Source organism: Manis javanica, chromosome 5 (assembly GCF_040802235.1).
Source record: "Manis javanica isolate MJ-LG chromosome 5, MJ_LKY, whole genome shotgun sequence".
Taxonomy (NCBI): Eukaryota; Metazoa; Chordata; class Mammalia; order Pholidota; family Manidae; genus Manis; species Manis javanica.
In genome coordinates this window covers 148365010-148389549 of record NC_133160.1, presented here as the reverse complement: position 1 = coordinate 148389549, position 24540 = coordinate 148365010, and positions in this window count along the sequence as shown.

Sequence of the window (24540 nt, the reverse complement as noted above, 5' to 3'; positions counted from 1 at the left end):
CTCTCCCATAATTTAATTCTATAGACAAATAGGATTCATTTAAGAAGAGCTAATTTTAATTATTTTTAATAATCTAAGGAACGGACATTTGTTATGCTGCTTTAAGGTGATAGACAAAAAAATTTTTCCTCATATATTCAACTATATAAAAATGTCTTTGGTGATTTCAGTATGTAGAAAAAACGTATATGGTGAATAATATAGGAAAAGGTAAATATAAGGGAATACAAGCCCTGAAGGAAAAGTCTGGTTAGATCTTATTTGTACTCAATTTTTCTAAGTTTTTTGAGGAGAAGCAGTGAATTTGTATATATTTACACAAGATTTAGAGTTAGAGAAAATCTAAAACATATTTAAAAAACCTTTCAGTTAAAGGAAATATATTGATGTAACCTGCCTGATAAGGGCAAAGGTGTTCCCCTGAGTTATGACATGAGAGATGAGCTGATATCATTTCTTGTGACACTGGTAATATCAGGAAAGACAATTTTTTTACGATTTTTAAATGACTTACTAAAGTGGTGCCTATGAGTGATACATTCATTTTCTAAAATCACGTGAATCTGTTACTTCAGAGTCAAGTTATCATGAATTTTAATGTTCAGAACAAGATTTCTTATGAAGATAGAACCTCTTAAGAATAACTTCTTACCACCAATAGCTTGATTGCTTGGAGTCTGACACTTTCCAAACATTTTACTTTATTTTTTAGACGAAGAAACTGAATACATCTTATAGGGCATATTACAACCATCTCTAAATTCTTCAGCAGGAGCAGAAATGCTTTCACAAGTCAAATACAGCCAAAGACTGCATTAGGAGGCATCTTTTCATGGGTGCTTACAGGCTGAAATCTTAACTTTTCTCACTTGTGATTATGATATGCTTATTGATTTAGCATCAGCCAGACTATATAAAGAACACATCAGTGTGAAGTCTCACCAAAGTTTCTGGATCCATGTTTAATCTGGATACAGGAAATTATTCAGTATCATCAAATACTTGCTGACAACATTGAATTAAGCATTAACTTCTCTTGTTTAGCAGAAGGGAAGAAACTGATTGCATATGGAACTTGACCTATAAGTAAAGTTTACTGTAATTAAATTGGATATAAATATTCTGGCAGTTTGGGTGATATGGGAAGAAGAGTGCAGAAGATTTTGAGGGGGAAATGCCAGTGACTGGTAAAGGGTAGAGAGTACGTGGGGGTTGCAGGGTAAGTCATTTTGTATGATGCGGGTGTGCAACCTCACAACAGAGGTGGAAGAAAAGAAGTTAAGTACAGGGAGCCTCAGGCTGCAGTTCCTTGATGAGAATTTCTCAGTCAGGTCAGTGGATGACCTCAGGGCCAAGGCCGCCCATTGGAGGAGCCCTCCCTGGAGTGGAAATGACCTGGGGCCTGGTACCCCTGCCATGTTTTCTCAGTGAAAATTTTACCCATATAAACTTGGCTTGAGTGGTGCAGTTTGAAGCTCTTGGGTAACTACACGGCTCTTGCCAAGTCCTTTCTTGAAGGAAGAGACAGGTGGTACATGACGAAACATTCTGAAATGTCGTAAAAGGTGTGAAAGAAGAGCCAAAGAATGAGGTAGAGAGATAAGGGAAGATAATCAGTCAATGACCATGGGCCGTAGCTAATCAGAAACCCCACAGTCCTGGGTGAAGTCATTTTAACTATCATCAAAAGGGTCCCCACAACCACCACATCCCCCTTGCGCATGACCAGTGTCTGACCATCATCAACAATCAATCCACAAGCCTCTCTATTGACAAACCACTTATCCCAGACTTTTCCCTCTTCATGTTAGCCCACCTTCCTTATCTATAAATTTAAAGCTCTTTCTTTCCTTGAGACCTCCTCATCAATGTCCCCTGTTTCTTGAGTCTGGTGTACAAGTTGTTTCTGCTAACTGGCCTCGCTGCTGGTGAAGCAGAAACTTTCTGTCCCAGAACTCAGTTTTTATTCTGGCCAGTGTCTATAAAGGCTCACTAGATCCTTTTATTTCAGAGATCTCTAAGCCTCCAGAGCTTTAGATTTGTGATACACATCATGGATGCCATAGATACCTTGGTTGAAATATAAAAGTATCATTTCTCTAGATATTTAAAATTGTTAGCATTATTTTATATATGATAACTTATCCTTATTATTTAAAGTTGGGAAATTATGTTTTTTTGATGTTGTTACTCTACTCATTGAGCAGCCATTGGAATAAAAAAATATGTACAGATCTTAAGCTAATGTGCATTAACAGGTCATAGGGACTTCCTACCCTCAGTGAGTCCCAGAGCAATATGATTAACAGTTTTCATATGAAAAATGACTCAGAAGTATCACAATCAAACTGCAGTGGGTGGTACATTCACTATGATTGTTTTCATGGTATCAGAAGTAGAGAACACAAAGGTAAATCTTGCCAGCTGCAATACAACAAAGAAAGTCAATTAAATGTACCTTCTTTACTGCACTCAGTCACCCACGCTTTATATACATAGGCATTCTTACTGTGTTAGTTTGGGTTCTCCAGAATCAGAATTTAAGATGAGAAATCAAGTAAGAGTGTGTTATTAGAAAGTGTCCCCTAGAAAAATTTGAGTAGTGAAGAAATAGGGCAGGAAAGCAAAATACACAAATAAACACTATGAAGCAAAGTCCCACAAGGGCAATTTTGTTCAATCCCGCATGAGGAGGAGCCGTGGGACCCTCTGCCTCATGCCTGGGAGCTGACTGATGATAGGGGAGAGAGCTTGCCCATTTGTACTCCCTGGAGACAGTCATTGTTGCCTAAGAGCTACTTTGGAGGGGCATACTCTCCTAGGCACTCAGCTTCTCCTTGCCTACAGACAAAGCAGGCTGTGGCAGCCTGAAACAGCCCTGCACAATGAGACTCAGAGACTGGCTCTTGAGAACAAAGTACTGTAGAATGAGAACGCAGATCTGGTGAATGTGCACATTGTCAGGAATTGAAGGTAGGGGTGAATCACTGAGTATCTGTGGTGCACCTTTTCCCTGGAATGGAGTCACAAAGGTGGCAGCTTTATTTTCCATTCTCAATCATTGGTTTGAGATGGATTTCTTCAAAGATCTCACTTTTTCTGTAATGTTAGCTGCTCTTTTGTAAAAATCGTTTTGTAAAACGATTTTATAAATCATTGTGTTATTTCTTTCTCTGTGAGTAAATAACTCTTTTGTATTTATTTGTAGAGAAAATACCTCTTTTGTAAAAATCATTTTGTAAAATGATTTTGTAATCATTTCATTGTGTTACTTCCTTCTCTGTGAGGCAGGAGAAAGGTATTTTGCTTTCTTTAAGGGAATAAACTCAAAAAGTAGTCTTACTTCAAAAAATGAATAACTGCATAACTTTGAGCAAAACAGCTAACTCCTTGAGCCTCAGTTTGAACTCGTCACTGAAATGCAAGAAATGGAACTTGCACCATAACAGTGTGAATAGTAATTACATAACATTAACTATGTAAAGCCTTTAGCTTGGTATTGGCTTACTGTTAGAATTAAATAAATGGAACATGTTATTAATAATATTATTATACTTAATAAAGAGCTCTTATTTTCAGGAATAATTTTTTATCCCCTTCAAGACAGTTTTGAATAGTTTATACAGTAATTATATCCTTATACTTTATTAAGCAAATGAGTTAGGCAATTAGGAAAGACTAAAATGTAAGATTCATGGGAGAGAATCAATCAATCAATTAATTAGTTAATTGAGTTCAATGCTATTAAAATGCTGTAATAAAGACTAAAAATGTGAAATTAGCTGTGACATTGGATAGTGGGTAGAAGTTTTAAGAATTTTGAGGTGTAACATAGGAAAACCCAGATTTCCTTGAAGAGATTTTTGGAGAAATATCAGTGTTAAATGTCCTTGTGAGGTCAGATCATAGAAGGCAGAGCAAACATACTGTTGGGTACTGGGAGAAAGGAAGTCCTTAGCAGAGTAATTAGCTTAATAATGCTCTAGTTTTGATTGGAAAGTAAAACTTTTAAGTGATGAGGTTGGATATTTGTCTGAGGAAATATTCAAACAAAGAGTTGGAGGGGTACAACCTGGTTTCTCCTTAATGCTTATAATAAAGTGGAAGATGAAATAAATAAGCTGAGGAATAAACGATTAAACAAATAGGAGCCAGCACATGATAATTTAAAAAAAAAAAATCTTAGCCTATCAACATGACAAAAAATCAGAAAGCATGCTCTGGAGAGTACACCAAGATTGTGGCTGGACAATTATTTGCACACAGATTAAATGTATGACTCATGGATCCAATCAGCCATCTCAGCAGAAGGCAGGAATAGATACAGTTACTCAGGAAAGATCGGTAGAATATCCTGCTGTTTGTTTGCTTGGTCTCATGAATTACACAAGACAAAAACAAGTATGGGTAAAATTGCAGTATTTCTGGAATCTGTCACCTGGCCTTAGTGCATTTCCATATCAATAGGTGTTTCCAAGGGGTGGAGAGAAGTAGTCCTCCATCTCCATATCAACAGGTAATTACACAAAGGAGAGTGAGGGCATAGCTGGACCTGAGAGGTTAGGTGGGGCCCCTTTTTCTGAAGCCTGGTCACGAGAGACACAAGCGAGCAGAAGTAGACGAATCCTTGTAAGCAATAAATGGGTTTCTCCCACTCTGTTTCTCCCGTTGACTGATTTCAGTTTCAAAGGTATTTTGCCCCAGGATTTTCCCCCTGGACTTAAAACAAGATTTTGAGGAATTTACCAACAGAAGCCAGGCCATCCTGGACTGAAAGGGAGAGCCATGGGGTGAATGAAGGAAGGAAGGCTGAGAACGGAGAAGTAGATTGAGAGTCAGGAGCCAATGATGGGCCCAACAGGGTGAGACCACAATTCTGGTGGGCCCAAAGAACAGGGTCCCCGTGCTGGCAGTCCCAGAAGACAAAGAATCTAGGCACAGATAATTATTCTGTATCCCTGAAACTTAATGGAACTTGCCCTGCCAAGTAGTCATCTTGCTTGGCACCCTGTGATCCTTTAATTCCTTCTAATTTCTAACTTTTGGAATGGGAATGTCTAACCTATGGATGTTCCACCATTGCATTTTGGAAGCAGATAACTTTTTTTCCCCCCACAGACTAAGAATTCATACCCTGACTTTCATCCTTAACTGATTTAGATGATTTAGTTGATGGTATTTGGTATTTTTGAGTTGATGATATTTACATGAAATTTTAGAGTTGATGCTAGAATGGATTATGACCTCTGGTGATACTGTGATGAATATAAATTTGGGGGACACAGGATAATCTGTTTTGGATTCAGTTGGGTCTCCCAAAAAGATTTGATTAAATCCGAACCCCAGTACTCATGCATGTGACCTTATTTGGAAACAGGTTCTTTGTGATGTTATCAGATTACAAGGTCATACTTAATTAAGGTAGACTTTGTCCAGTATTGATGTCTATACTGGACAATCCCACGTCATGACAGAAGCTGAGATTGAGGTGTGGTAGCTGCAAGCAAAAGGACACCAGATTGCTGGAAAACCATCTGATACTAGGGAGAGGCATAGGATTAACCCTCCCAGATTTCAGAGGGTGCATGTCCCATCTGTCACCTTGATTTTGGACTTCAGCTTCTAGGATGGTGATAGAATAAATGTATGTTGTTTTAAGTGAACCAGTTTGTGAGAGTTTGCTTTAGCAACTAAGAAATTAATAAAAATGTGTAGTAGAAAATAGATAAAAATTTGCTGAATAAGCGAAGACATTTAAATACAGAATGACTCCAGTGTTCTTTTAACAGTGGTATCACACACCTAGAAACTAAACACATGAATATACAACGCAATGAGTAAATATTTGTTTATTAAAAGGAGAATGGATGATTTAATAACTACTGTGATAGTCCAAATAACTCTCCTAGGCAAATGGTTTCTCTGCAAGTTATTTTGACAAGCTAATGAATCTATATGTCCACCAAAAATTGTTTCTAGGTTAAATGAATATTCTTTCTAATGAACATGTTATAAATACATAAAATCTATTTTGATTAACAAAATACATTTCAAATATTAATGTGTAAATAGTAATTCAGTATTTTTTATATTTCTGTATCTTATAAATGTGAAAATAGTTTCATCCTATCAGCTGAGAGTTTGCATTTATTGTTCTTGTTTTTTAGTTTAAAAATATATTCTCAAAAATGAGAAAACTGGGAGACCATAAAATAACATGGGATGTGCAAAAGTGACAAATATTGTAAGATGGCCCTCTTGACTACATGAGATTCTCTTTTGGACCACATTTGAAAAACTTGATTAAAAATCACATCTTTTTAACTGAGATGGTATCTGTGAAAATATATCCAGAAATAGTTGTAGAAGAATATAAATTGTTTGGATGAGATTAGACTGCTACAGTTAAACACTGATGAACCTCTGCCCAAAATAGTAATGATTTTGTTGCATTCTAAGCATATCCCAGCCAGTAATACTGCAAGTATACCACCAGCAAGGAAGAAATTAACATGCTTTGTTGTTTGCCAGGGTAAGTGTATAAATACACCTAAAATATTTTAACATCTTAATAAAATTTGGAATCAGTCATAAGTTAATTTGAATAAAAGTGTAAGACACAGCATTATATTTAATTGGGAAAAGTCAGTCCTTCCTATATACAGTCTTTGAGGATAATTAATAATCTGGTATTCATATTTATGATACACTAACTATGTGAGATTAGATGTCACAAAATGTTCTCTGTAATATTGTAGGTATGTCTTGCCAATTTTTTAATGAGAGTAAATATAAAGGAGCAATCCAAAGCAAAAGGTTTTTAATAGAACTGGAAATAAAACCAGCAAGTTGTGGACCAAGTCATGAATCTAAGTGTGTTTTATTTTGTCTGTATCGTCTTCAAAATTTTTTCAGTGCCTTATCACTACTGTATGACACTGTATCACTACTGTATAGGGACTGTACTTTTTAGTGCCTGAAAGTATATGAGTTTGTTACTCTCGTATAAAACCTTCCTTCTTTAGCATTCAGAAAGCAATGAGTTTGAGATACTCTCACCTGCTTCACTTATGTGACTATCTCTTCAAAGTTTGAATGGATTGCAGTAACAATAAAGATTACTTTTTTAAGGATGCTATATATTGAAGTTTAAGAAATCACACTCAAATCCACATTAAAATAACATATTGGTGAGTTAATTCCTATAAATACAGAAGAGTTGTAGTTTATCACTCATGACATAATTTGCAATAGATCTGAAATTTTCTGTTTTTTTGCTATTCAAATAATTCAAAATGGATGAGGATACTGGGATGCAGCTGATGAGATTTCTGAAATTTACTGAAGGTAGACATATGATAGTCAATAGAAAAACTTGTTAATCAAAATAAATATATGATTGAAAAATTTCTCCTTGAAGATTTTTTATTCTTGAGATCAATATGCTGGAAATTTCCTTTGTCATTATCTCAAATATGAAATTAAAGTAAGAAAAATCCATGTGAACACAATGCCATTTATAATATGTTTATAAAAGTATTTAGTCTGAAAATGCTGAGTACCTTTCTCTGAATCAATCTTAAAATATTCTTTCTGAGTTTTGCCAGATTGGATTATTAGTAAAGGTTTAAATCTTTCTGGAAGTCTTTTTCAAACCAAGATAAAGAAATACAAGTCCCCAAGTATAGAGCCAATTTTAAATGTTCTGTTCTAAAGAACATATTTAAAGCACAGTAGTTTCATGGATATTTACTTGAAATACATTGCTGTAACTAGGACAACACAGGGATAGGACCGTTGAACACAAACAATGACAGCAGCCTCTTCATGGAGTGATAGAGCCACAAGGCAGAGCCTGATTCTGTCATCTTGGCCCAACTGAGAGAGTGAGATACTGTACAAATCAGGGACATCTGACGTCATGTGCCCACACTTCATAATCAAAGACAAACCAGAGATTTATCTTGGCAGCTGCAATATTGATATGTAAGGATTGATATGTAAGGATCTTGTTATTAGTTCCCTTCTAATTTTTATAGCATATTTTTAATTAGCTTTGAGATAGGAGACTTCTGTCATTAACTGCAATTGTTGCTGTTGTGGCTCTCTCTTGACCTCACAGCAGATGGTCCCGGGTGCTGCTTCAGCCCTGTTTCTCCTCCAGAGGCCTGACTATCTCTGTATTTCAAGTGTCAGCTTAGCTTCTGACTTATCTACAGCTTGCTGCTGAATATAACCATTAATTTAGTGACTTAGTGTCCACCTAGTGTTTTTTTTCCAAAGAAACTCATGACCTAAATGAAAATTTAGGGTAAGTGATTTCCAGCTAAGATGTTCTTAAATTTTCTTGCTTTGATACACACCATCTGTTTTAAATGCTTTGCAAAGATAAAGAATGAAACAGAAAACCAAATAGCTAAAGCGATACTAAGAACAAAGATAAACATATTCATAAACTAAAGAAGGAACAACATCATAAAAAGGGGAGCAGGGCTGAAGCTGAGATACTGCCAGATTGGCATCAAGGAGAAGGAAGTGGTAGCTCAGAATATGGTATTTGCAGTATAAAGGAATTAAAACTCCTTCAAAGGTAGACAGGAGCCAGAAGGTATTTACAGGGTCTGGATTTGTGCTCCCATTGTGAAAAAGAAGTCAAGTCTGATAAAAAAAACAAGAACAAAACAACTGTTTCCAATTGCCTAATAACTACAGATTTTAGCAAGCTGTTGGCCCTGTGACGCAGGAGGACCCAGGCATAGCCACACTCAAGAAGTGAACCAAGCTACCAGCTGGCTTTCTGATTGGGTTTATATTATCCCCAGTGCTGCTGTAGGCAGGAGCTGTGAAATGCCATCTGGAATGACGGGGTAGAACACAGGAGTGATGCGGCAACGATAAAACTTTTGGCCATGAAAGGGTGATTACAGAAACAGAAAAGGAAAAGAACAAAGAAAACTTGAGGAATAAAGTATTGCTCAAAAAAGAAAAGATTTGAAAGTATGACTGAGGATTTAGTGAGTTCCACATCACTGGAACAGTGTGAGTGGAGATAGAACTACTAGGTGGCTAGGAGGCTTCAAAGGTGTCTCAAACATCAAAGAAGTGGCCAGATTTAATGGTGCTTGCCCTCAAGTTATCACAATGGAAATGATCCCAGGAAATATTTCCAAACCATGAAAAATTACATTGTTAAGGAGAATAGCCAACAGTCTTCACAATGTGAACATATCATACTTATGAAATAAAATTTATGGGACAGTTTTAGTCTTCCAGAATAAACATATTTAAGATGCCTAATTAGATTAAGAGGCAATGCCACTAATAAAAATAAATAAATTAAGTATAAAAAATAAAATGGGCAGGAATTTTTAATGATAATATAAAATCAATTTAATTAGAGACACAGTCATTGGAAAAGTTCACTTAGAAAGAATCTAGTCTAGACCAAACACAAAGTGAGAGAGCATTTGTGATGAAGATTATTATCGAAGAATTAACCAAGAAGTCTTTATGAAGCAAAGAGATACAAAAATTTAAATCAATACTTATAACACAATACTTATAATCAACACAAATATGAAATGCACAAGTAGCCAATGTCCTCTTTAATGTTTATTCACTTGTCACATAGTCATCATTTTTGAACCGCTAATGATACATAGACTCTAATACTCAACACTATTCCCAAGAGAATTGATGGTTCCCAAATGGACATGCCAGGGAATTTTATTCTGGCCCATCTCTGGGAAAGTGTAAAGTGGGAAGAAGGGGAGAAGTGTGAATTATTTTCCCCTGGAGTTCAGGGGAACCAAGATTTTGCATTCCTTCTTTATCACTTTGATGGATGCAGCACTGGCAAGGGAGTGTTTATGTGCTTGACTATCAATGCGATTTAATATTGGCAGCATCAATGCAAATATAACTAAAATTTAAAGCTGATTGTATTCCAAATTAATGCCTTTCAATTTTACCATGGTCGAATTACATGGGGGTCTTAAAAAAAAACCCATGGGCCCTAGATTATGATGTTTTGATTCAGTGTGTTGCTGAGAGGCTTGAGAAATTTTTTCCCCAAGTTCCCAGGTAATGCTAATGGTTCTGGTCCAGGGACCAACTTCTAAAATCATTATTCTATGTAATCAAATAAACTTGTTGTAGGAAAACTAACTCTTCCAGTGTAAATTCAGTGAATAGTCATTTGGAAATAATATATAATTCCATAAGCAAGTTATTACATCTCTATGGTAAATACAGGAATCATATGAGAGTTTTGCAGTGTGTGTGGTTGTGGACAGACAAAAAGCAAAACAAAGAAAGACTGCAATCTCTTTGTAAAAGTAACCAGTGAGAAATGCCTGGTGATAGTGTGGCTGAAAAAAGGATGTACCCAGTGAAATTTCTATTTAGAGGGGGGATTTATCAATCTTTTCTTTTTTATATCTCCTATGTTTTTGAAATCATTTATATACTTATATTTTTGTTTTGTTGGTTTGGGGAAGAATAAAGATATATAGGATATGTCTAATGTGAATACTGTAGGAAAAGGGAACATAAAACACAAGAAGAGGAAATATTTCACAAACTGAACAAATCCTAATGAAGTTTTCTGGAGTCAGAGATAACTTGAAAAAATTTAAGTAAATCTCTATCTCACATATGTACCTCATTACCAATGACAAATTTTAAACTATTTGAAATAATACAATGTCTACTATTTATTCAAAAGTGGGTTTTATTCAAATATAAATTCATTTGATTTTTGAAAGGCAGAGGAATCTGTTATATGTCTTTATCTGTGGCTATATAAATTAATATATATACCTTTATAAAAGAAACATGTATCCTGACTTTTTTTGCTATTTATTGTTACAAATATTTAGAATACCTTACAAATATTTAAATTTCATCATCTGTGACTAAATTAGTTTAAATAAAGCATAGTAAATACAATTGATAATCAGAACCTTAAATGTATCCAGAATTAAAATAGACATAAATTGTTAAAAATTACTTTTGGTAGTGATCCTAATAACAGTTGAAGAATGAGAACATAACAGGCCAATGTATATGGGTTCCCCTTAGAAAAAATTTTTATTACTTTACAGTTTTTAGTTCTGCTCACGAATTTTATTTTGCATGATGGGTTAGCCATTGTCTCAGTCAATGTGATAGTCAATTGTTCTAATTTAGTAAAGAAGAAAATAAAGGAATTCTACCAAATGTAATGAACAATTAGGAATCATATATTTGCATGTGATATTTTTCTATTTCTTGCTTATTTTAAGGGTCAAATACAGAGGACAGAAGCTTTAAAAACCATTGAAACAGATTCCACTGGAAAATGTCTAATATTCTTAGATCCTGATAATCTCAGGAATGTATATTTTTATTTGAAGGGATAGGTATATTACATCTTCTTACCCATCAGCACCCTTAGAAAATAAAACTAATCTTTTCAGACACAGTCATCTCTCTTAGACTATTTTGATATTACTCATGTATTAGCCTCTGAAAGACATCAAAGGATCATATTATCTGGAAATAAGTAGAAATAAAAAAAGAGCTTAATAGCTTCTCTTGGTTAAAAAGAAAATGTAGAGAATATGTGAAAGATAAATATATAAAAGATTAAGTGAACATCTTATAAACAATTAGTCAAATGCTATTGTTACCATATTCAAATACAGAAAAGGTATTATATGAGGAACAGAATACATAAGCCCATCATGGGGATTAATTTGATACTCAAAGTTGTTTGGTAAGGATATGATGAATCTAAATTGAAAAGTTCTTTAAAGTATTGAAAAACCATTCGGTTGCCTTGGAGATGAAAGGGTATTTGAGAAGATGACTCTGTGGGGGTTGGCTTGTCACACATTCTCCCGATTTACAAAAATGCAGAACTGATCATTCTCTTGATTCTTGTGCATTAATGCAGAGCAGGGGAATTTTTCAGGTATATGTCTTTATACTAAATAGTTCTCGCCATACTATTTATAAATGACGCTTCTGAGACTTCATCTGAGAGTGAGCCCACATGCACCACTGTGTCCCGGCACCTAGCAGTCAGTGGCACATAGTGGACTCAGTTCATCTTGGTTAAATAAATGCCTACAGTAAGGAATTACTTCAGAAAAAGATAAATAAAGACAAAGAAAGCATTGTTGGTTTTATGGCTGAGTAAATTAAGCTGACAAATTCCTGTGAAAAGACAAGCAAGGTGAATTGGGTACTTTGTTTTGTTTTAATTATAGACTGATATCATAATCCTCATGCCTACTGACTGATTTTGTACCATCCATTCAACAGGTATACTTAATAAGCATTTCTTATGCGCTGGGCACTTACCCTGTCATTCAATAAATATTTTCCAAATTTGAAATTGTAATCAAAATACTGATGGGTCATTTTGTGGAGACCTAGGTTCTGATCTTAACAGTGTGAAATGATTTTGACAAGTCATGGAATACATTTTCAACCATCTTCTGCCTGCCACAGAAAAATGTTCTAATAAGGGAAAATAATAAAATATGACATTTCTTTCTTGTGTAGAATATTGGGATAATCTAGATTAAACTATGAGGAAATACTCTCCTATAAACACACATACACACATCTGTCATTTTAAAAGTGAATTAATAATAATTATTATATTATTAATAAATTATGTAATAGTAAGTCATAATTTTTAATATGGGTATTATTTCAAAATGAAGTAAAAAGTATATCTTTGTGTATACATTTTTTTGAGGAACACTGTCTTAGAACAACTTTCCTACAAACAGAGCCTGTGATGGGGATATTTAAAAATGTATTTGTAGTGGGAGTTTGCACAGATGGGCTATTCCCAGTCTGACCCCAGAGGAAGTCCTGGAGTACAAACTGTGCCACTGATGTGGTTCCATGTTGTGGAAAGGGGACTGGTTTCTCTACTCCTGTCATTTCCCTGGCCATGTTCTTTGGGAGGGAAAGTGTTGTAGTATTTGTGGCCGAGGTGAAGGTGGGTGGGACAGGAGGTAGTATCTTTCCCTGTGATGCAGCTCTGATTGTCTAAAGGCACCAATAGCATCTAAAATACATAGTGAAAATTAACCCCCTTTGGGCTCAAAAGAGCAAAACTGATTTCTGCGTTCTCTTTCAGTTCTGAGCTCTCCTGAAAGCAAGGCCCCAGGCAACTTCATTAGTGCTGCTATGTCCTGGCCCAAATAAGTGAAATTACAGAAGTCGTCTCTCCTGTTACAAACAGGATTTATTGCTCAAGAAAAAAGTTCCATTCAAAGCAAAGAATCTGAGAAAAGAGTTCAGAGGAACATATTGTTGTATCTCATGAAATTAAAAAGTGTAATAATAACATTTTAGCCAATTTTTGATGATTGTTGAAGTCTATGTAAATAAAATATATTATTAATTACCTATTATTGATAGAAAAATTATTATTAGAGAAGGCTGATATATTAAACAGAGTTCTAAACTGAATCCAGAGAAACACATAGATTTTAGTTCTAGACATTTTATTACCTTAGAGATGGAACCAGGCTAATTTATTGAAACCTGCAAGAGCATTGTCCATCTCTGTGTGATGAAAGTGGTTACTTAATCTTGCAACAAACTATTGTTGCAAACTTAAAATGATTTATAAATCTATCTAATAAAATTTTCTGGATTTATATTTTATGATAAATAACATTGACCCATGAGGTCTGGTCTCTGCATATAAAATACACATTATGGAAAACAGAAATAATTTTAAATAATTTAAATTCTTTATGCATATTTTTTCTCCATAAGAAAACTGTTGATATCATATTCTTTCTGCCTTTTCTTTCCTCTTACCTTACAGAGCAGATACATCTAAGCCTCTTTCATTTCAAAATCCTCCAATCCTTTGTCCTGTCATCACTCCTTAATAATGTATGTCCCAGGAAAATATGGTACTTTTAAATTAAGAATTAATAAAATAAAACATTTAGGCTAAGAGTAATCATGGAAATAATTTAACAATAGTCAGAAGATGTTATTTAAAATAACTAATAATATCTGGCCATATAAGACAAAGCACTTTACACATTTTTTATTTTTATTTTTTCCTTTTTATTTGGAGGGGAGAAAAGTATACAGAAATCTTATCTATATATCTTGAGAAAGCCAGAAATAGCCTGATCCATAATTGAGAAACTATAAATCCTGTTTTGTATTATAAATTATGATATATGGTTGTATATACATAAGTGTCTGAAATTTTTTTTCTTAACTACTTTTTGAGAAGGGAGCCATTGGGAATAGAGGAGTCACTGTTTCTTTACTTTATGTAAATTTATATTTCAATCTGCCTATAATCATGGACTAATTTTATTTTATTGCTTGTGTTCTTGATTAAGCATAATAGTGCAGGATATGAAAATGATTACAGAAAAAATATGAAGTGAAAATCTACTTCATGCAGAAAACAGTGCAACATTAAAAAACTGGATTACACTGATATATCTTACACATGCTCTTATTTATGCTCAAATATTCTAAAAATTACTGATGTTAGAACATTGTGATATAATTGTTATCCAGAGGGCATATGACATCACTGAAGGGAGTAGTTAAAGGGAGTGGACTTTTCTGGGAAGGAACCAGTCCTGTCATTGAAAATGAACTCAGTGATATCCACCATAGAGTACAGGAAGTAATAACAACTTCTGTCTGGGGAATTTCTGGTATTTGTCCTAAATAGAGGTAGAGACATTTTTACACTCTCCTTTTCAAGGTGGTCATCAGCTTGTTCCTGCCATGAAATGATTCATTAGGAGCCAGACTCATCACTCTGGACATTTAAGTTCTGAAAAGAGAAAATTGTAGAATTTCAGTTGTAATGTTCTTCTGGCTGTCCATGAATATTGAATAAACTCTTATTCAAAGCCACAGCCTACTCTCAAGTCAGTCCACTATAGAGATGGGTAAAGGCCTCACTCATGCTCTTGATGAAACAGGAAAGAATGTGGAAGAAATAAAACCCGTAAGGAAGTTGTAACATCAGCCTGAGGAATGCCATCAATCATATACAAGAGATGGTCACTGCAGTAGGATCCAGATATCCTGGAAACTGAAATGTGCCCAGAGACACAGCAAGAAAAGAATTTTCTCTGTGGAACCACTACCAATATCCAGAAAAAACCATGTGAGCCTTGGAACACTCTTAATTACCAGGGAAAATTTGTCTCTGTAAACCACAGCTTGAAGACACCTTGTATAATGTCTGTTTTGTCCTTCACTGCAACTGAATAACTAGAGTGATGCCTTATGGGTAAAAGAGACCAAGTCCATATTTGTAAATGAATATTCAAGAGAATGAAGAATAATTGGGCTGTGCATAGAAATTTTAATCACATGCTGATGAAAGAGACATAACAGCTATATGGGGAAATTAGTTTTCATAAGATTCTTTGGTTTCTCTGTGACTCAACAGTTCAAAATGAATAATATTGGATTCTGCCAAAGATTGCTTCAGCTAAATAAATAAATAAATAATGTTGTGTGTTAGAGATATTGATATACAAATAGAGTCATTTCAATTTTATTGGAAATATAATATTTCATAGTACTAGTCTGTCATTGAACCTTTTGTGATATCATGTTTATTATTCTAGAATTATATATTGTGATCTGCCTCAGAAGATTTACACCAACCTTTCAGTCTAAACTTTAGTTGGGTGCCCTATGAAAGATGTCCCAATATACACTGAATGTTTGTATTTCTCTTTTGTAGTGACAAAAGTGACAAAATCTACTTCTAATCAGACAGAATCCATCATGGCTGAGTAAATGTAGAGCTTCCCAAAGTCTGGCTAGCAGTTATACAAGGAACCTAATGGACTTCAAAAAAAAAGATTATGGCAAAAGCTTTTGCGTTAAGTAGGTTCAAAATATAAACTGACTTCTTATTCAAGATTTGATTCCAGGAAAGTCTATGTTATTAATAGCTTTGGGAAGCTGTGTTTCATGATACTAGAACCAATTCCTATCCAGTGCTTTTCAGTTTTGTTGGCACTTCTAGAAGGATCTCTCATTGCATGTGATTTGAAAACTAAGCTTCATGAACTGTAAGCTTTGGAACCCATGGGAGGAAAAACATTATTCAATTTTATTATTGAAGAAGTTGGATGTTTTGCTTGATGAAGTATGGTAGTTTGGACAAAGGCTTGGCAATGAGGAGCATTATCTGTAGAACTGCTTGGGTCTTGGCTTTGGAACAGAGACTGTGCCAATGGTCAATGGCTTGCAGAGCAATGTTTTACTATACTTATTTAAAGGATGCTAATTATTTCAGGTGATTGTAGCCCTATATCCCATAAATATAGACTATCCTAATGATTTCCATAAAGATTTGAAATTTAGTTCCTAAGTTCTTATCCTCATAAATTAATGACCTATCACATATTTTTCATAATAGCACCTGAAGCTTTTTGTTAATAAGGTCTATCATTTCTGTGATTCAATCCTCAACTTTTTCCCACTTTCCACAGTCCACTAAAAGATGTGCATTTTGTGTTACCCTCGTTTGCTTTTAGAAGTCAGGGACATTCTCTTTCGATCCATCCCTTTAATCAGTTGGACTCTTGACAAGAACCTCCTCATTCCCTCTGGATCTTTTTTATGGGAAAGGATCTAAGATCATGGACTTTAAGAACACATTTGATCCCCACACCATCATCCTATTCCAGGAGTAAAATATAGTCAATTATAGACACATGAGGAAATAATTTTTTTTCCTTGAGGTTTTAGAGAAAAATTTGCCTTACTCTCAGCAACTGGTTAGTCCTGTCTATAGCTTTCTTTGGACTCCAAATCTGTAATGTGTGTACTTAGAAGCTGGTGGTATAATCTGTGCAAGGGAGGAGCTTGCTGTTTGAGAAGTCTAGTTTCTTTCTGAGCTATAATCATGTTGTACTTGAACTTTTCATCAAAATTCAGAAAAACATGATCTTTGATCTTCATGGGAACTGATCGTTGACAAGCTGAATGCTTCTTTTATTGGGACAAAGTCAACACCAGCAAGATCACAATGTAATCTGTGGGTATATCTTAATTATGTGTTTAGCCTTGTCAACAGAATTTTAGTAGAATGATTTCCTCAACCCCTGGCTGACTTAATCTTCTCACATATGGTTGGTTCTACTATTGGGTTTAGTTTGGGTGCCACATTTTTTTAAATTTACTCTAAGATATTAAAAATATAAGCAATCTGAGATAAACATGTTTGCACTTAATGTATTTAAGTATGTCTGCCATTCATTAGTGCTACACCATGGAGTTGTCCCAAAAAAGCTACATTTAATCTCATCTGTTGAAATAAAAATTATAAATTGAAGTCTTAAGCAGGAAGCTATTTGTATGCTTTCTTGGCCTATGTCAATATATAAATGTATATATTAAAATATATCATGAAATATTAAAATCCATTGGAAAGTCATATAAATTATAAATTCCCTACAAAATATTAAAGTATGAATAGTAGGAGTATATGTGCAATAATTTTGATGGAGAATAGGAAAATGAACTTCACACATGGTGGATACTGATTAGTATTACTGGATACAAGGATAAAAAGTAAAAAAAATAAAAGTAATTACTTTTGAATTATTTGTTTCAAAAAATGCTGTAATTTAAGTGGTTTAGACAGTCACTGCCTGAAACCCCATAACACTCATAGGACTATAGCACATATTATATATTCAGTGGAAGAAATGACTGGGTACAGTTTTAAAATGTTTTTAGCATTATTTGCCAAGATCTCATGTATGTGGAAAGGGCTAAAAAAGAAATATTGGATAAGTCAGTTTTTAGAATAAATTCCTAAAAACTCACTCCTGTTTAGTCTTAGTGGTGTCCTCTTAACAATACCGTTCAAAGGTTTAATTTATTATTTCCACTATTTTTTTGTGAATTGGTTATAAAATTACATTCTGGCTAATTACTGGCTTTGGAACTTTCCACTTCTGGCAAGAATAGTACATCTGACATTACATTACTAAAGAAGTTCTTTGAAAGTAAAGACTTGGAAAGTCTAAAAAATTGGGAATAAAAAGCAATTGCATTAATATTAATATATATTCCCCCAAAAAACAAGATCATTCAGGGTTACTCTTTAATCATGAGCAAAATAGTTAAGTTCTCTGTGAAGATAAGTAAGATGTTGCTCAGTAATATAGGAAAATGAGCTGAATTATAAATTATAGTATATTATGAGTTGAGAAGTTCCAAACTATGGTCAAAGTGAATTGTAAATAATTACTTTTGAAATATATGCTCTTAAAATGTTGGAATTTAAGCAATCTAGAAAGTCACTGCTTGAAACCCCATAACACTTGATAGACTGGTAGCATATATTAAATGTTTAGTAAATTTATGCAGGAAAAGTATGTTCATAGGCTTTATATTTGGCCATTAGTGAAGTATTATGTCCATATCCTAAAAGATCCTCTGAATGTGAATAATATTTGTAAGAAATATTCATATCCATTATCCTAACATTTTTTAAAAATGATATTTCAATGTATGAGTCCTGGAAATTGAAAACAATAAAGTTATCAATGATGCTTTTATAATATTTTCCTATGAATCTGTATAAATTAGGTTTTCTGAAATAACAACTTAAATGGAAATTTAGAACCCCATTCCTCAGCTGTTTTCCTATTACTTTTTATTGGTAACAAAAAAATAGTGGTTGTGCATTAACATGTATGGTATTCAATCATTTCATACATAATTTTGTTAAAATTCATGACAAGCAGTGAATAAATCAGTGGATTCATACTGAGAATTGATCTTGTCCACAACACTGTGCTGGATCTATGAGGTAAAATAGTAATAGTAATAGTAACAATAATGATTGTGATAAAGGGAATGAGGAAGAGGAGGGGGAGAGGAAGAGGGAGGGAGAGGAAGACAAGTAGAGACTATGGCCATTCTTGATAATTATATAATTGTTAATACTGTTTTTAGGCATTTACTTTTGTTAATTTCAAGAGATAATTTCTTAATGCAGCTTTCTCTTAGAATTTTATTACAAACTTAAAACATGAACATACATTATACAATTTATTTTACAACTAAATTCCATTAGAACTTTACCAAAGTCACTTCTTTATTACAACATGAATGGATTCCATTACTGAATTAAAATCTGTACTTTGCTCCCCAAAAGTTATCGAAGAATTTATATATGACAATGGTAAAATTGCATAACTAATAAGGAAAGCTAACATTGTGCATGTTAATAATCTGAACTTGGTAAGAACAAATGCTGTTTTTTCTTTTTTAAAAAATAACATAATGAAAATAAGGAATCTATTTTCAAATGGCAACTATTACCTTGGTTTTTGGGGTGACAAGCAAAGAATACTCTTAATTATAATCATTATAAAAATCTTTGTCATTTTGAAAATAATGTGATTTGTATGTCTAAACACACACATATACACACACGTTCACACACTTCTTTCATTTATTCTCCAAATATAGTTTCATCATAAAAGTTTTTGTATAATTAGCCCATATTTATCAGTTTCTAAAGGCTGCCGTAACAAATTACCACAAGATGGACAACTTAAAACACCAGAAACATACTCTCTCCCAGTTCTGGAGGTTCGAAGTCAAAGAATCAAGGCATGTGCAGAGTCATACTCTCTCTAAAGGCTCTAGATCTTTCCTTGCTTCTTCCTCACTTCTGCAATTAACAATGACCCATGATTTCCCTTGGCCAATAGAGACATTTTTCCAATCTGTTGCCTCTGTTGTCACATCATATTCTCCCTTTGTGTCTACTGTGTTTATGCCTCCTGAATCCAGCATTGAATTGGGGCCCACTCTAATTCAGTATAATCTCATTTTAACTTGATTACATTTGCAAAGAGCTTATTTTCAGATAATATCTGATTCACAGGTACTAGAAGTTAGGACTTCAACCTATCTGTTTGGAGACACAATTCTAACCACTACACTGTCTTTTAACTATAAAAACTGTATAAATACTATACAAAGCTGGTCAATTAGTATAGTAACATTGAATAAAAATCATGTAATATTATTTTCCTTTGAAGTTAAAAAAATCCTGTTTTTCTAATGCCTTTTCTTGGATTTCTTTGTATCATTCAGGAATCCATCCCTAAGTCCCTTGCCAAAGATCAAAAGTCCCTACATATTCATAACATAATCTATCAGTTTTCTGTCAAAAATGGTGAAGGATGTGAAATTTTACTCTACTTGCAAGCTAACAAGTTAGCCAAGCCAGTTGCATGGTAGGTGGTGTAAGACACGGTCTGCTGGGGTCAGAGGTGAAGGGCTGTTTATTACAGCAATAGAGTTAGCAGCAGGGTCACGTTGTCACTGTGCTCCTTTTCCCACATGCTGATATGAACCGGGCTAGATGATACTTGCACCCGTAATGGAGTGTGTTACAGGATGGGTATCTAGAGTTAGAGAACACGTATTTTATCTAATGGTCAGTAAGCGTGCTTGCTCTTTATTCTGTTACAGTGTTCTATCTCTCTTTCAAACGTATATGTATGACAAACATTCGTGAGGAGATAGTCCAGAAGGAAGTATGCCTTGTTTACAAGAAGCACAAAGACTCATAGAAAATTATGTCCCAATGTTTTTTTAGTGTTTTGCTTTGTTTACTTACTTGTTTTTTGTTTTCTTTTGATGACATTTCTCTTATACCTTTGTCTCTAAGATGATAGGATTATTTGCTTCTTTAAATTTATTTTCACCCTCTCCCTGGATGTTAACTTGCCTCCCTTTTATGTTTAGTCCCTGATTTCTGACTTTCCCATTGTTGACATTGTTCATATCTCTGCAATATTTGACTGAATAATCATAAGAACAAATAAGGCAATACATAGCTGATCAAGTATGCATGTCACGGGCAGGGCATGTAGACTGGATTGCTACTCTATTGTGCTGTCTTGCAGGACTGATTCATTGGGGGATCCTTAAAAGTAAGTTTCTACATGTCTTTTTTGATTAGTGGCTTATACCCAGTTCAAATATTCTTGAACAAAAATGGGAAGCAGCTAAGGAGAGCTATCTCTTGCTTTTTTATGGAAACTTAAATCGATGTTTCAGTTTGTTGGTGTTTTATTCCTCCTCTTGTCTTGGAGTCCAGAGCCCTTCAGTCCATTTTTCTAGAACAAGAGACATGTTAATTATTTTATTATCCAAAAGTCAACTTGCATATTATTATTATTCCTAAAGCACAGTTTATGTCCTGAAGAGGTTACAGATGTGCTTATATATAAAAGCTTTAAGAGACAGCAAAGTATGAAAGAATAAGACTGTTTGAAGGGTCTTGGGATAGATCAGTATTGAATAACCACCATCTTGTTTCCTAGCTTTTTTTTTATTGTTATTGTTACAGGCGTTGCAGAATTACAAATTAACTCATACAATGGTATACTAGAAGTTCTCAGTAAATAATACCCTTGTAAGTAGCCCTCAAGTAATGATTAATAATGATTAACAGGAATACTGGGATAATTAACCTAGGTCTCTCAGAACAAATCTGGGGTGAATGTATTACACTGGGACCCATATTCATTTTCTAAATAAGTTCCAGTCAATGTACAATGGTAGTTCTCTTGATAATATACACTTCATTTACTGCCTTCTCCCCCATTTTTCAGTCCCTATTCATGTTCTATTTGGCCTCAAAATAGATCATTCCCTTTGGTATTTTGTCTCAGGCTGTGCTTCTGGAGACCTCCAATGTAAGACAATAGTCTATCTCTTCCCTTTATACCTCAAACCCCCTACTTCCTGTTTCTATGACAAGTAGAAATACCTTTTGAATTTTTAATCTTAAATCTATAGTTGTAACTTAAACCAAGTTGTTAAAAGGTCTAGTGTTTCAATTAACTCATATACATATATATGAACAACTCTATTTTCTCCTTCTGCCTAGTCTTTGGGGCTCCATAAAAAAGAATCTCTGAGTAATTTTAAAATAACAAATAATAAAACTTACTGTAAGGAGCATATGAACAGACTCTATATGACATATCAAAAGTTTGCTGTGTATGTTATTAAATTAATGGAATTTAATCTATATTGAAATATTTAATTTATATCTAGCATATTACTAGTCTAACTTCCTTCCTGTGTGAGAACATTTTTGGGGTTTTCACTTTGATGGGTAAAGCACTGGAACATATGCTTTAAAGAAAACTTCTGTATGTGTTCTTAGCAATTTGTTATTCTGTGACTGAAACTCATAGGATTTCAGAATATAAGCAAAGATATTTCCTCAAAACTTAAAAGAATCTGTCAGATCCTCATTTTGTAGGAGTGAAAGTGGAAATAGCATCTTAAATTATATTTTTATTCCTATATCTAATGGAATATTCTTGAAACTCTGTTATATCAGTTATAAAGATGGAAGCCAAAATTATATGTCAAAGATACATAACAAATTAATGAATGCTTTTACAAAAATAACCAGTATATCACAAGATGAAAGCTTTTCTTAATTACTTCATAAACACTTTCTTGATATGGATAGTAATGAATTTGAAATCCAGTAAAATTAATGCCAGAAGAGTTTAATTTATATTAATCTGTGTTACTCATCTATTCATTTGAAGAGATTGAGGATTATTAGGAGATGCAACAATATATGTTTTATGTCTTTGAAACCGTGGAATTCATTCAACATATATTTATCAAATGATGACTATGAATCACTTTTCTGGTCTAAGAATATTTTATTTAGTTTTTGCTAACTGCTGTAATAAACAATGTAATATGCACCTTTGAGTTTCATTATGTTAAATTGAAAAGGCATTTGTCTATCAAGTGTTCAGTAACAATCTCAGTGTTCGCATGGGAGCAGGAAAAATGAATCATCATATCATGTGTGAAGTATAAGTCAGTTTAAAATTTGAGAGTTAAATATGCCAACATGTATCTGTCAGGTAGCTAGGCAAACATGAGCTGCTCACATCTTCCTCTAGACAAGGTCCTCCTCCTCTCCACCTACCCCCTTGTCACCAGATGGCAGAACATGCCCCAAACCCCTCCTTTTTTGGTTCAAACTCCTGCTTCATCAGGGCAAAACAAGATATAAAAAGCCCAAATGGGGCTTCCAGACCACCAACTCAAGTGGGTTACAGGCACACTAAGACCCAAGAGGTGACTCGAAGCTACCTGCGGATTCATTATACCACAATTGTAATAAATTTACATTATGGCTTTGATGCCCCAGTGGGTTTCACTTGGGCACTTATGGGTAAGCGCCTGCACACTAGGAAGAAGGTTATATAACTTCAAACTGTCAATCACCAAGTTAAATGAATGGTGTAAAATGTGGGGAGGGACTTTCCACCATTTTAGGAGAAATAAAAACTGACTATAACCTCAATGGTGGGAATTTTTTCTGCTTTCGAAGCAGCCTGCTCTCCACCTATCTTGAGAGTGCACTTAAGTTTTTCTTAATAAACTGCTACCACTTAAAACTATTCTGTCTCTTGATTGAATTTTCTCCTTCAAGAAGACAAGTACTGAGAAAACATAAAACATCCAACCAGTGACATATCCAAATCTTTATAAATTGTTTATATCCTTTGGCACAGCACTTGCTTTATTAGAAATTCATCATAAGCAAGTAATCATAAATGCATATATGTTTAGATACAAAAAATATTTTGAATAATTGATCATGATACTGAAAAAAATAAGTAGTCCAAAAGTCTAATAATTGATTATTGGACAAATAAATATTGATAATAGCAGGATACTCTGCAGCTATTAAAAATCTATTTTGGTTATATTTAGTGAGAACATTTAAGGCATAGGGGAAGAAAATATTCCAGACTGTTAGGAAAATGTATGTCTTCACACAAAAATATTTTTTTAGAAAGTTTAAGATAAACATCAAATTGTGAAAAACTTTTCTTTTATTTAAAAGTTTCTTAAAATATCCTCTGAGTATTTTAGACAAATTAAATGCTACCCCATGATGAGTTTGCATGACTTTTGAAATCAGATCTTATATTATGTGAAGTAACATACAGGAAATTTGAATTATGTTGCTCAAGTTCAAAGAAAATTAAATTATTACAGTTTGATATAATATTAGCTAATATTTATTGTGAATTTACTGTGGACAAATAACCTCATTAATAAATATTGCAAATTAGGTCATTCATCTTTAAAATAATTCCTTGTACTATCAAGCTCATAACATTTTTAAATGAGAAATCTGAAGCTTAAAGATGTTAATTCAAATGTAATGCCATGTTTCACATCATATTTATATATTTTAACTTTGTTTTACATAAAGGCAAATTTTAATGGGGAATGAAACATACCATATTTAAAAATTTCAATTTTGCATTCCACTGGTCAGGTGTTCTTCATATTTTCAATAGTTATAATTTGACTACTCGAATTGATCTCTGGTCATCTTATCTCACTTGGCCAGTAGCTGCTTTTTATCTCCAAATTTCTCTTTTCCAACTTAAAATATTGATATAAAAACTAAAATAATTGTTTTGC